At 36.3% G+C, this 15,035-nt stretch overlaps 1 pseudogene; it reads left to right on the forward strand.

Moving 5' to 3' along the window:
* LOC141432025 (uncharacterized) overlaps positions 1 to 7,649 on the forward strand; it is a 118,236-nt pseudogene extending 110,587 nt beyond the window's left edge.
* Positions 7,650 to 15,035: the final 7,386 nt, after the last annotated feature.

Here is a 15,035-nt window from a genome sequence, read left to right on the forward strand (position 1 = left end):
ACACTATTTACCGAGGGGGTTTGTAACAGTTAACCATGGAGTACACATTAATCACCAAATACGATAAATTACTAATTTTGAAATAAGAACACCATTAGTTATGAAATAGACCTTTCATTTAATATTAAAGGGTATTTTTATCAAAATCAACTACAAAATATAACTTTCTTACACTAATTAAGAATAAATTAACTTTTTAAGTAAAATCAACAATCAGACTTATGGTTTTGAAAATTACTTGGCTTTAAAAGCATATCTTTTATACTTGTCATTATTAATCTTTATTAATAGGTTTTTTTATATCTCAAATACAATATTTGAAACATTATGATGCTTGACAAAGTATACAACTAGGGAGATCCATTTAGTTTACAATATAATCGAACTGTTTGGGTACCTAAGTTAGCATTTTTTAGTAGCCTTTCTTATGCTCATCCCACCTTGAACTAATTCCATCTAAAATACAAATAAAATTTATAAAACTCCACAATTAACCTTGGTTAACTGTTGAACGTAGCATTTTGGTTAATTGTAGAATCCCCCCCCCCCTCCCGAAATCGTTACGCTTACCTCACATTTAAATGAGCATCGCGACTCACACAATACCTATACTAATCGAAGCACATGTAGTGAATCTATGTACTTAGCTGATTTATAAGCATTTTTGTAATATTAAACAAAATAAAGTGAAGACAAAAAGTACTCGTTTTTATTTTAACTTTTTCCATCCAAAAACACAACATTTGATCTCACAGAACCGACGCCAGCGCAACAAGCTCGCTGCAAACTGGGGACAGGGGGCGGCGGTGTTTTGACATCTAAATCGCGCGGTTACACGAAATGTCAACGTCGCGTTTACGAAATATAAGCATGGTTATTTGTGTACGAGCGGTTAACTGTCAAACGAAGATTTAATGCCTGTAAGGGAGGCCTAAACTGTCACGTTCTATTATAACGTTTTCCTTTGTATCTGGGCTGACACAACAAAACAAATATATAGGTAGGTAGTCAATCTGGTTCGTGATGGTCAATTTTTAAAATATACCTACTGAGCGGCAAAAATATGGCCCTCAAATGTATGCAGAAATAGGTAATTTTGTATGTAGAGTGGGCCAAATTTTGTGCCGCTGAGTATATATAAGTACGTTTAATGAGATGAAAATACATATCACCATATTACCCAAGCAGGCATTTCTCAACTTATTTTTTTTATCAGAAAATTGAATTTTATTCTTTTATTCATTTAACAAGTTGAGGTATTGACGTCATAAAAAAAACAATACACAAAAAAAATATATGCATGCAGCGTAGGGTGAAGTAATCTGATTCGAGCTAACAAGTGCACGATACCTATCAAATGAAAGTGAATTATTGTTTTGGCAATTTGAAACATTTGTTAGTTAGTACTTCATTGAACATTCATTCCATTAATAAAGCCCTATTGGTACGTTGTTTAAAAACTCATAAATGATTATAATAACTAATACGCAAGTCATCGTCAGTAGGGTGATGAAACGTAATGAGTATTCTTAAATATTATACATCTATTATAAGTACTATGAAAAGTATTAATTTTGGATGATACAACGCAACGCTAGGTCTTACGCCTAAAAGAAGACACTTAACCCCTGTTTTTCCATCCATTGATTAAATTTATTTGACGGATAAATTAATGTGATGCCGTCTCTGTTTTGTTCGAATAAACGGAGACGGCATCACATTTATCCGTCAAATACAATTAATCAATGGATGGTGAAACAGCCTCTTGGAAGTGTTACGGCGCGGCAAGGGATATTTTGATATTTTGGTGCTGCCCCTTAGAGCACTGCGCAGGTGAGCGCCTCGTTTGTGCATTAATTATAAGACAAATAAAGATTGTGTAGTACAAGAAAGATAAATCTCCCGCTGCACCACGCGGTTGCGCATAGTCGTGGTTGGGCTACTAGCGCTGGATAACGTAGGAGAAAATCTATTGTAGTCTTAGAGCTTTTTCACATTATCCGATCCGATATCGGTATCGGAAAGCGATACGATATCGGATCAAGTAAAATGTATGAAATATGTACGTGTCTTTCACATTGTCCGGCCCGATATCGGATATCGGAGCCGAAACCGATATATATGTTGGCGGCACCATCGGACGCCCGTGGGCTGTCGGACGATAATGTTTGTACATACAGATGTGCTATGCGTGTATCTAATTTGTCTCTGTGTGTCAGAGCCCGATGTGTGGCGGCCATTTTGACAGCGTATCGGAACGATTTTGCGGAAATATGTGAAAACAGCACATGGGGTCGGCTATCGGTCGTCGTCCATCGTCGTCCGATACCGATATCGGATCGGATAATGTGAAAACGCTCTTGCGAATAAGAGAGTGACAGAATTTCGCTGAAAACGTGTAGCGTTAACTCTAGCAGGCATCTTGTCTATGGACAAGGAAGTAACTTTTCATTCAATTCCATTTGGCAGGCGTTATCGCAACACGTGTGGCACCGTGTCGACGTTTCCGAAAACAACGGTCTGATGACAGCATACAGCACCATACAGTTTGTGGTTCAGAAACACCACTTCATCGGTGAGAGGATAAAGGTGAGTCGACATTATACTTCTCTACTCTGTCGTGCCAGTATAGTCGGGCTTAAAGATATCCTTACACTTTCTGATACAAAAAATAAATAAATCAACGCATAACTTTATACAAAAGTGCCAGCGAAAAGGTGAGTAGTTAAATCGAAACATATCTTGAAAGCCGTTAGGGCAAATATGTTTTAAAATGGCAGCCACATACAGGACGACACAGCGTGGGTCTTAGGTTCTTTGCAAGATGGTAAAGGTCGCTAGATGGTCGCTAGAGTCCGATGGAAGCGGGTGGCGCAGTGCCTATCCCTATGTATAGTATACGGTCACTATCACGATGGCGATCTACCATCTCGAAAGGCATCGAATTATTTGAGGAGGTTCGTCTTACGGCGTTAGACGTTACACGCCAATTACGTAAAGAAAGACCTAAGTCCTCCTACACGTTATACATACAACTCAGCTGGGCAACTGTACTGTCACGCGTGTAGGAGAGTATTTAAAACTTTTAAAAGTAATTTCGGCGTAGCCAGCCATATCAGACAGATCCCATAATAGGCGTCTTAATTCATAGAGGATATTGTAGGGTGTCCGTCATCGAAACCGATGAGGAGGACTATACTATATATTTATGACCTATGATGATGATGATGATGATTCTGTCATGTGTCTATAAACAAAGTACTTGCGAGTGCTAACAATGAATGACTCTATATATTCTAGGTTTATTAGTATGTAAGGAGGAGATAATATCTGGAACTATAAAAGCAATTCTGAAACATATTTAACCAATGTAACACTATCATTCATGAACACATCACTTCTCTATTTAACCGACGAAAAAAAAACGGAGGTTCTCAATCTCAAGTCGACCCGTGTGTATGTGTGCCAGAAAAGTGTAGTTGTCACGTGATTCTGACAAAGTTGAGAGCAAGTTGAAGTACCTAATTACATCACAGTTTATCCGCAGTTAGTAACTAGAATCATATTATTGGTAATTTATCTTTACGATGTACTTACCTATTGAAGACGATCTCAGGAAGAGGATAAAGTCATTTCCACACCCTACAGTAACAACATCACGTTTGTAAGAACGATAGAATTTTCTTTCGTTATCAATCGTGAAGATACGTAACTGTTGTTTCTCTAACAATATTTGGCCTCCAAGTCCCAATTACTTTCTACCAAACTGTCGAATTCTTACGTTATAGTCTTGATAAAAAAAATAAGAATAAGAGTAGTAGTTTTTTGACCCAGATTCTAGTTAGTACATAAATTATTAACTGTTCTTTTCAGTTTTATTTCAATGTACTTTAACCGTGTGTTGAAACATATTGGTCCTCAGCCATCTACAGTTTTTCTGGTTAATAGGTATATTAACATTTTGTTATTGTTAACAGGTCCGATGTACAGCCATCATCTACTCAATATATCTGAAAAGTCTAGAAAAAAGTGCAGAAGAAGAGCGTGTACGGACTACCACGACCAGTGGTCCAGAAGTCCGACAGGCAAAAATTTACTCAGTACATCGATTACCAGAACCAAGTAAGTATTTTTAAAAGCAAGATTTGCTCGACTATGATGTTATTCCATGCCTGTATACTAAAGGACAATCGCCTCAATTGTTCCCGGGGGAAATGAAATATATATTTATTTGCTGGAATACGTTGCATAAGGTCTTACAAGTAGATATCATCAGGAACAGTATTCAGTCGATATACAAAATCAACATGCAAATTTAAAATTACAATGATTATGATTTAAAATTCAAATAATCCTTAACATTATAGAAGCAGTGATCATATCATTCAGTCAGCCTTCCCTTAAATAACTTATGAAGGGACTTACTTATAAAGGGACTTATGGATTTACGTATAGTTTTTCTTCTCAAGGGAGTTATGACTTTTGTTTTAAAAAGTAAGTAGATACGTCATTTCAGGGTTTCAAGTCAGCCAACGTTTTATTTGCATCTTTAAAACTTCGCTATAGCTCAATTTGACACCGTAAAAATTTTCCACGCATCATGAAACTTCGTTATTTTTATATTTTAGTAACAGAAACAGTAGCAATAACTTACAGACTAGAAGTTAGTATACTTAGGTACATTATGCAATCAACAAACAATAAAAATAGAAAAATAGTTATTAATGTGACCGGCCCGTACATATGCCCACCCAGTAAATTAACATAGGGCAATCAAGACGTCCAGCCAACATGTTCAGAATGCCGTTACTGCTATTCATCACACATCTTAGCAACGAGGCGATTCTTTTGCGCCTGATGGCATGAAACCCCCTGTAGGTATAAGATAAGATAAGATAATTTATTGAATAATTTGCAGTACAAGATAACCAAAAACAATATTTTACCAAAACTGTGCCACCACACTGTTTAGTTTCTGTTATTTTATGTGCCGTCTCTGTTTATTTTGTTTGATTAAACAGAGTTGGACTCACAGTTATCTATGACAAAAATAACTGGAAATTAATAAAAAGAGGCACAAAATAGGTCTTAGCCTCTTAAATAGCCACTAATTTAATTATGATTTTCATTGGCATGGGAAAAATATCTACACGAGCTTGTTTACTTTATTTGCTTTGAATGGAGTATTCATCTCAACACACACTGCTCCCATGCAGCTTGAGCAATAAAGCTTATCCCTCTTGAGTAGTTTGCGGCGGTCCTCGTACTATGAAACGAAGATTCAATTACTGTTTGGTACCTACACACATGGCACAAGTTATCATTCAATTAAACATCGTATGGTGGATCAAGTAACAATAGTACATTACTGCAGAGGCCGGGAAAGAACGGCTTGCAGGCCGAGTATGTATAGATAGGTATACGAGGCTGGCATGTTCTTTCACACTGAGGCTTGTATAGTGCTTTTCTCAAACATGCACTAAAATAAATAAAAACGCCTAGAAATCAATGTTTTATTCGTAAGACAACTAAAATTGTACCAGACTCAAATTATAACTACCATCTATATAAGTGTTTATTTCATTCTAACATGATTTTTGAAACGTTAAAATAATCCCAATAAAATCAAATTGCTATAAAACATGTAGATATAACGGACTGCAACAATAAAAATTCACGTTTCTAAACGAAACTTTTGAAATGACAATGGAACTTACTTGCAAAATGGCTAAAGCCCAAGTCCAGTCAATCAAAAAAAAAAACAATGACACTTGTCAATTTTCCCGCCAAAACTTTTTTTTATTGTGTTTGCTGTTCGGCTTTTAGGGACATTATACACGAACTGCAGCCCATTTAATCAGCTACATTAATACTTTATTATGTATATTAAATTGTAATTTGACCTAAAACGCGTCGGTAATATTTATATATTTAGGTACATATAGAATATTCATAGTCCTGTGAATTTATTCAGTAACTAATAAATGAACCATAGAAATTCAGATTATTAATTTCAAGTCGTGTATAATGAATGGCCTTTATCGTGGATATTTGACGTTTTGCAATGAAACAAAAGTCTGTTGTCTTGCAGGCCTAGGCCTGCAACAGTATATTTTGAAGCCTGTTTTATGGAACACAACATAAACATTACAAAGCATGTTTGAGAAAAAGGAATTCACTGAAGAGTTTACAGTCAGTGTAATGTAAGCGATAGACAAAGTAGGTATTTATGATTGAAGTCTCTGCCACAAAATATACTGAGCGGCAAAAAATCTGGCCCTCAAATGTATGCAGTAACAGGTAATTTTGTATGAAGAGTGGGCCAAATTTTGTGCCGCTGAGTATATAATAGGCTATGATCATATGAAATGTGCGCGGTTTTGTTTTGGTTTAAGTTTATAGGGAAGTAAGATATTGGATATACTTAAGTGTAGTCGTGTGTATGCGTCGTACCCACGAAAAGTGGCTGAAAGGATGTAGTGCAAAGAAAAGCCAAGCGAAACTAACGTTTTAAGTGCTTTGTGGCACATTGATGATTAGACGTAATAACAGTAGCAAAATGCGAACAATACCTATGTCGAATAAATTACCTGCGAGCTTCCTTTTGGTATGTTTATCTTGTATACAATTAATATATTTAGATTTTTTCGTTCAGTTAATAACATTTACAAAACTTTTTTTATGATAGTCATACAGTATGAATAATTTTAAATTAATGATTGTAATCAGTAAAATTATTCATTAATATTTATTTTTAATTATTCATTTTATAATGTTAATCAAAAAAAAGAGAACTTATTTATTTAATCAATTTGTTAATGTTGAAATTAAAATTATTATAGAATAAAAAACAATCTGCATGTTTTTTACTGAATAAAGCTTAGGCTTATCACCCGACCCATTTTTAAAAAAGAAAACGCTACGTGGCTTTCGTTTTGGGGAATAATCCAAACAAAAGTGAAAAATTTCGTGTATTTTTTACGCTAACCATTTTTCACTGGTAGCTCTGCGAAAATTGTACGCCAGTCACGATTCACCGGCTGTTTGTTCAGAGAGTGGGTAATATGCGCCTGAAATATCGCAGCCAGTTTTAGTGGGTTAGAAGCAAACTATAGTCGCTTGTGTGGTGAAAATTGCAATTTCATTTGTTTTGTCAGGATCGTTCGCTCGGTTCGGACTGCCCCGGAGTTATCATCATTTGATTAATAGACCTTTACTCAGATTTCATTTTCGAATACATATCTCGATTCTCACGTTCCAAAAATGGGTATGAGGAAAGGTTTTCTAAGGGTTGTTAATTTTAATGGATGTTTTTCTTTCCAGATGCTAGTCCAACTGTAGTACCCTCTAGAGCGGCCGCCAGGTTGGTCCCGTTGGTCACACTGCTCCTTCCAACAGTACTAAGATAAATTTCAAAAGTCCACTAGGTAGACAATATTATTAATACAGTTTTCTACTGAAATTAAACTAAACCAAAATCGTGTTCTGACTGATGAAATTCTTCTCTATTTCCACTGTTGTTAAATTAGTAGTTGTGCCAACCCGAATTTATGTATTTCATTAAATGAAATACACAAAAATAATTCATGGTTTTCTTCTAGTTTAAGTTTAGGTTTTAAGATTTGTTTACGTGTAAAAATTATATTAAATTATAAACAGTTCTTTAATAAAAGAAACAAATGTGTATTTAATTTAATTTTGTTGTTCATTTGATTCAACCTTTTGCAAATTACTAGAAACGTGGTGAAGAGAAACAAAACTAACATAGTTACAATGCCCGTGAAAGCAGATAGAACTCACGAGTTTACTCAGCCAGCGCCTGCCTATAGTCAACAGCCGTTATGAAGTAAATCCCGACACATTGCAAAAGTATGAAGTTTCTGAATAGAAACAATATGAAATGAATCATAAGACATAAATGCAATACTGCGTGCGACAGAGTATTAAGTAAGTATAGCATATTTTTTCAATGGTTGACATTAACAATAATCAGGATCCGAACTTCATAGTTATGCAATGTGTCAGGAATTACTTCTTAGCGGCCGGGCACTATAGTCTGCAGTCAGTACCGCCGTCCTTGGTCTACGATTTGATGCTAGTGATGATGTAAAAGGGAATCTTTTCCACAGGCTCAAAATTGAGTTGATATTGCTAGTTCCTTGCTTATTTATTAGACACGATACACGACGTAGGGCAAGATGCGCCTGCCTACAAAGCAGCCCATGCCACTATCTACCTTCAAATGGCAATCAAAGAAACTATATCCACCTCGGAAAACTGACACTACAGAGACGCGTTCCGAATTACGATACAAAAAAGTTAAAGTTAAAAATTAATGATAGGTATATGAGATTAAGACTTGTATGAAAAATTAAAAAAACGCAAAAGTTATAAAAATAACGTTGTTTTAAAACAACACTTAAGTTATTTACTATTCAAATATAAACGAGCGACGATTGTGGCACACTGAACGTATAGTAGTACGTCCTGTAAGCTGAATCTGAAAAGTGCGGTAATAATATCACAGTGTCTCAGTATTAAGATGGATAAAACTTTTACCTAGACAAGGACGTTCACCTGTTCTTTGAATTCACGCTCGCGCAACTAGCAATCCTAAGAGATTTAAGATCAAGAGCCGGGAACCGTTAGCATCGACCAAATAGGGCATATTGGTCAAAGCTCTGCGCAGGGGGCTACACTAGCGCAAACCCGTGATAACGTCAGTTCTCTTTATATTTTGTCGCCATGGCAGATTGTGACCTATAGAAATCATGATATATTTTTTAGTAACAAAATAACATGATATTTTACATCGATAGTAACGATAGAGCTATAAAACATTGAAATAATACGATATTATGGCATTTAAGATACTCAAAAACTGTTTACAGTTTTGTGCTAGTGCTGCACTCTGACGGGAGAATATTTCAGTAATATGAATTCTCTATAAGTGCTTTATCATTTTTTGGGTTCCGTACACGAAGGGTGACAAATGGAGCCATGTTAATGTGACAACGTCTCTTCATCCGTCTATCTGTCTGTCACAGTGCTGTATTTTAAGAACGGTATTTATAGGTACATAATGTGTATCTACTAATTATTATATTTCTGCACAATAATAAAAATAACATAATATGATTCAAAATGGAGATGGGTTCTAAACAAGCAATATAAAACTGCGTAGGTACATTTTGCTTAATCTCGTAGGTAGGGCTCTGCGGAATTAAGAATTTGAAACTACAACATAAACAAAATACTAGGAGACATTTTTCATACGTGAGAAAAAGATTTATTTTGAAGGAAGTTAAATAAACAAAACAAAAAGAACAGGGTACGACTGAAGACAGTGTGAAGACTTATACCTAGCTGCCAATGTATATCCAGACCAAATTAGAAGCAAGTATGTAACTATGTATGGCGATATGATAATGATATTAAAACCTACCTAACGTACTAACATATCGTCACTAAATACTTTGAAAAAATCTCATATCTCAAATCAATACGATAACGATATTGAGCCTTGAAATAACTTTCATAAAGTTCATTCAGAAAAATGATCAATTCTGAGGTACGAGCTTTTTTAAAAGTAGTGATAATATATGATTGGTTTTTTGGAGTCTTTTTGATATTTTTTATTTCAACTCCCATTCCCAGTCTGGTCTCTTTTTCTGGTTTTTCTGTGCATCCATGTCTCAGTTTTGTATTTTCGATAGTGATAATATACTCGTAATATAGGCATACAGGAAGAAGAATTGCGAAACTGAATGGCCGATGGGGTCAGAAGGTTCTCGAATGGCGTCCGCGGACCAGGAGACGAGCTGTCGGTAGGCCTCCAACAAGATGGAGCGACGACTTGGTTAAGATCGCGGGATCGCGGGATCGCGGTGGATGCGGAAAGCACAAGACCGGTCTGAGTGGAGAGCCTTAGGGTAGCTCTATAATGTCCAGCAGTGGACGTTTTTTGGCTGACATGATGATGATGATAATAGGCATACTAGAGTCGTAGAGTGGAAATGTTTGTTAGAAAAACAGGAGAGTGATTATTGAGAGTGATTATTAGGTTTTCGTTAGTGTACCTACACGAAACTTAACAAAACGTCGCACTTAGTGTACCTATCCTTATTGTCTAACACACTTGGAATCACGCATCTGTCTTCACCACTTCTTTCTGTCACACAGTATAAGACGAGGGTAGAACGAGACGGTGAATGCGATTGTGAACGTCGTCAGCGCGTTAGACAATACGGCCTCAGCTTTGCCATTGTTGTCATCGTCAACGTCGTCACGTAAAAAAATTAAGCGACCCGATGGGAATCGAGTTGTTACGACGCCAGCTGCTAGCTGTTGCCTGCGACTTCATCTGCGGAGAATTTTTTCAACGCTATCTTGCGAGAACTATACAATTTTCCTGAATAAAAAGTAGGTATTATGTGTGTTCATTCAGGTTATAAGCTATTTGTGTGCCAAATTTTATCGAAATCTGTCAACATTGAATGATTGGGTCAGAAAATCTGCAAAATTTAATTAGCAGTGGGTCCGTGCGCGAATTACGGCTCTCTTATTCTTAGAGGAGTCCTGTGTCATATAGTGGGACGTATATTGGCCGAGATGAGTAAAAAGTAAACATTAAAACTTTAACACATCAATCGATAAGCTTTTGGCCCGAAACGTTATCCTAATTATCATGTCACGCAGCGAAAGTAAGTATTTGTGTCCGAATAAAGCCAAGCATGATTTATTTAATTTAAGCTTTAGTTGGACGCGGCCCCGGCCCACGGGACGTCAAGTTTCGCGATAAACAACACCTGCGGCCGACTCGGACAGCCTCATTGCTCATTTTGATGAAATAATTCCCGCCCCCACTTACTCACACCACATCTGAGCCTGATCTATAAATGTTCTGATCTCTCTGATATATTTTTTTAAATAAATAAAGGTAATCCAATAGCCCAAGTCGTGCCCGGTTTTAATATAGAAAGGATCTATCTCTTTCTGTGGGTGTCGTAAAAGACGTCTAAGGGATCTGATGATGGCGTGGGCAAGTGGTGTCTATTACCAACCGCGAACTCCTGTGGCCCATTATCGAAGCTACAAGTTATAATTTACAAGCGGTAGTCTCTTTTCAATGTATACTGTTAAACAAAGACTACCGCTTGTAAATTGTAACGTGTAGCTTCGTGAAATTATTTATTTTATTCAGTTTACAACTGTGAACAATCGCCACCCACGACCCTCTGTCTTGAGAATAGAAGAGATTTATGGCAATTAACAAGCTACTATAAGATTACAATATGTATACAATAACTATTTATAGAAACCACAATAGAAAACAGGTACTTTCATAAAGAGAAAAGTATTATGCCTGTCTGCGGAGCACTCAAGCCAATGTGAAAGGATTATTGTTATATTGAACCGAAGTTTATTTTGCAGAGATTGGTCCTAATTTATCTTTATATATACTCGTACCTATGTATAAATAGAAACGTGACTGACTGACTGACTGACAGAAAATGCACAGCATAAAACAATGTGGCTGCAGACTAAAATTTTGGCAAATATGTTCCTTGAGTATCATACTCGTAGAGATGCTTTACGAAGGGTTTTTTTATTAATTCCTACGTGACAGGGAATTATTGGTCACTGGTATCAATTAATTTACTGTAAGATTGTTTTTTGGAATCTTTTTGTATTTTTTATTTCAATTCCAAATTTTTACTTTTACGGTCATCCCGTAAAACCTAAATTGAAAATACAAACTGAAATATAGATGCAAACTGAAATATAGATGAGGACCTGGGTTCGATTCCCAGTGTTGGTCTTATTCTTCTAGTTTTTCTGTGCATCTATATTTCAGTTCGTATTTTTAATTTACTGTAATCGCTCAATGCGTGTAAAAAGCTAGTACCTATCGTCAAAAACTCGTATAGCATATCGACTCCAGCATTTCAGCCAATACTTGATACGTTTTGAACCGAATTAAAAATCGGAAGTTATCTTGCAGAACCACAATCTGTTTTCAACGACCTCACCTCGCTGCACCTCATTGTACGTCTGCCACAGATATCTCCAAAAATTGCTAATGTGCTCGTCAAAATATTCAAATCCGAGTTCAAAGTTATATAACCGTGAATGCTCGGAGTTCTCTTATCCGTCCTTCTGAGTGCCGTTGTTTTCCATGAAGAGCCTTTATTGTATGAGTTCGCTGAATAACTTTTATTGCTCTCATTACTTAGGTACTTATTGTTTTTTGTTTTTTTTTTTTTAATAGGGCTCTGTCCATTGTAGGACAACTTTACCAGTGTCTATTAGGTTTTGCCGTTGTACGGTAAATAATTATAGAAAACGAAATATGAGAGATAATGGTGGATGAACGATGACTGTCGATGACCTAGGTACTTATTTTCCCTGTTTGCAGTAATTTTGACGCGAGTTTTGACTTAGAGTTTAGATTATAATATAAAACATCTGTTTATAAAAACTATCTTGTCCTTGAAATCAAATGGATACTTATTCGTTCACCAATTAATTAATTATCGCTTCTCTTCTTCTTCTTGAAGTGCCTCTCCGACTAGTGAATTTAAGGCTGGCAGTCAGCTCCGCATATTTCTCCCGGTCTTTGTTGAGATTGAAAAGCTCCGCGGCATTTATGATCCCGGTCCACTCCCGGATAGATTACTATTGCGCAGCCACGATTTCTTCCTACATTATCAATTGAAGAAGCCATATCTGGAATGCCTAAGCACATAACCTAAGTAGGCAACCATTCTTCTTTTGATGGTCTGCATCAGTTCGCGTTTCCTCCCATTGCATTATCGCAAAAAAATTACGTGATAGGTATACCTATGTTATTTATTTTGTATGTATACGTGTATCAAACGCTAGTCTGAAACCGCCCTTAACAGTAATAGAGTGTTTGCGAACAGAATATTGGATGTTTTATTCCAAATAACCATAAACAAAGTGCATAGCACGAGTTTGCTAGTCCAACTAATATTATAAATGCAAAAGTTCTGGGCAGGTTTGGTTGAAATTTGGTAAGTAGATAGCTGGACCTCCAGAATACATAGGCTAACTTGTATCTCGATAATCAAGCGGGATCAACGAGATGTCTGCGTATTAAGCATGGTTGTAGTAGTAGTAGTATTTTGAATATTAAACTACCGTGAGAATCAAATGAATTGAAGAAGAAGAAGAGAAGAAGAAGGGGCTATTTCGTAGCACTTACAAAAAAAGAAGTAGCCCCAAACATGTCGAGCTAAACTCGATTTAAGACAAACTCAAACTCAAACTCACAACACTTTATTTACAACAAAAACACAGTAAAAACATAAATAGGAGAAGAGAGAAAAATAAGAGACATTGTGCAGTAGTGTGATGCCAAAAGCACTCAGCTCAGAGTGAGTGAGTGAGTTATCCGTTACAATGTCATTTTATATAAGGTTGTAGTAATCTCTAAATCTCAAATACTAAATTTAACTGCCAGACCTAATGGATCACGCGAGCGAAGAAGCGGGCAAAGGCTAGTTTTGAGTTAAAATAGCTCAAATTGGTTTTTGGAGTTTTTTGTATTTTTTATTTCAACTCAAAATTTTTGTTACTTATGCAGTCATCCCGTAAAATCCAAAAAATCCATAATAATTCATAGTTGAATGGATTTTACGGGATGACCGTAAAAGTAAAAAAAAAAATTTGGAGTTGAAATAAAAAATACAATAAAGACTCCAAAAACCAATCTGAATTTGATTGCTTAATAGCGACATCTCTTGTCCGGGTGAGCGGTTAGTTCCGATGGAGTGTTGAAAGGACGAGGAATTGTCGCTGCTAAGTGCCTAAATAAGAAACGAACAAGCTGAGATATATGATGCATAGGAAAAATTTGTGTCTGAACTCCCTCCTGTCTAGTGGTGGTGTAGAGGTATAGCACGCAGCACGGAATGCTGAGGACCTGGGTTCGATTCCCAGCGCTGGTCTCTTTTTCTGGTTTTTCTGTGCATCTGTGTTTCAGTTTGTATTTTCGATTTAAATTACCTAGTTAAAATATTTTTCATCATGGTTGTGTAAAATCTCTAATCTTACACGGAATGAGATGTAGTGAATCGAGTGAAATTTAAGTCCTTCATGCACATTTTCTGGCGATTTAATGAACACAACGTTGTGGCTACGAAACAAAGTTTTATTTTTTAATATTTGATCCTCCAAAGGATCAATCGAATTCGGAACATGGAATGGTTAAACGTTTCGAAACACGAATCGCTAAAGTTGGGAAAAACAAACGTCAAGCTTAAATTGGACTGGGTCGGGTAAGTGTGCCGGATGTAGCCGTAAGGGAGTCTCCACATGGTGGGTGCACGTTTGTTAATTAAGAGTGGTCCTAAAAATTGTTATAACTAGCTGTTGCCCGTGTCTCCGTCCGCGTAGTATTCGTTTATCGCTATCCCGCGGGAACTATGCAATTTTCCGGGATAAAAACTATTCTATGTCCTTCCCCGGGACTCAACTTATCTTTATACAGAATTTCATCTAAATCGGTTCAGCAGTTTAGACGTGATTGAGTAACAAACATCCAAACCTCTAAACATCCGAACATCTTCACAAACTTTCACATTTATAATAATTAGTAGGATTGTGCACGCTTCAACCTGTGTCAAAATTAGATTATCAGTATATTATATTTTTGGCATAGGTTAAGCGCGCGTCCCTTTGACTAACCCTAAATATACCTAACCAACTAAGTAGTAACTTTTTAACCTTTTTAGGGTTCCGGAGCCAAAGTAAAAGTCAAAGTAAAGTCAAAGTCAAAGTCAAAATATCTTTATTCAATTTAGGCTATAACAAGCACTTATGAATGTCAAAAAAAATCTACCACCGGTTCGGAAAAACCTCTGCTGAGAAGAATCCGGCAAGAAACTCAACGAGGTATATATATATTTTTTTAAAACAGATTTACAATATTATTAAATGATATGTATACATCACAAGTATTTAACACAACTTTATTTTTAACACAGTAGGTTCGCTATTTGAAGGATCGC

This window comes from Choristoneura fumiferana, chromosome 10 (assembly GCF_025370935.1).
Source record: "Choristoneura fumiferana chromosome 10, NRCan_CFum_1, whole genome shotgun sequence".
Lineage (NCBI taxonomy): Eukaryota > Metazoa > Arthropoda > Insecta > Lepidoptera > Tortricidae > Choristoneura > Choristoneura fumiferana.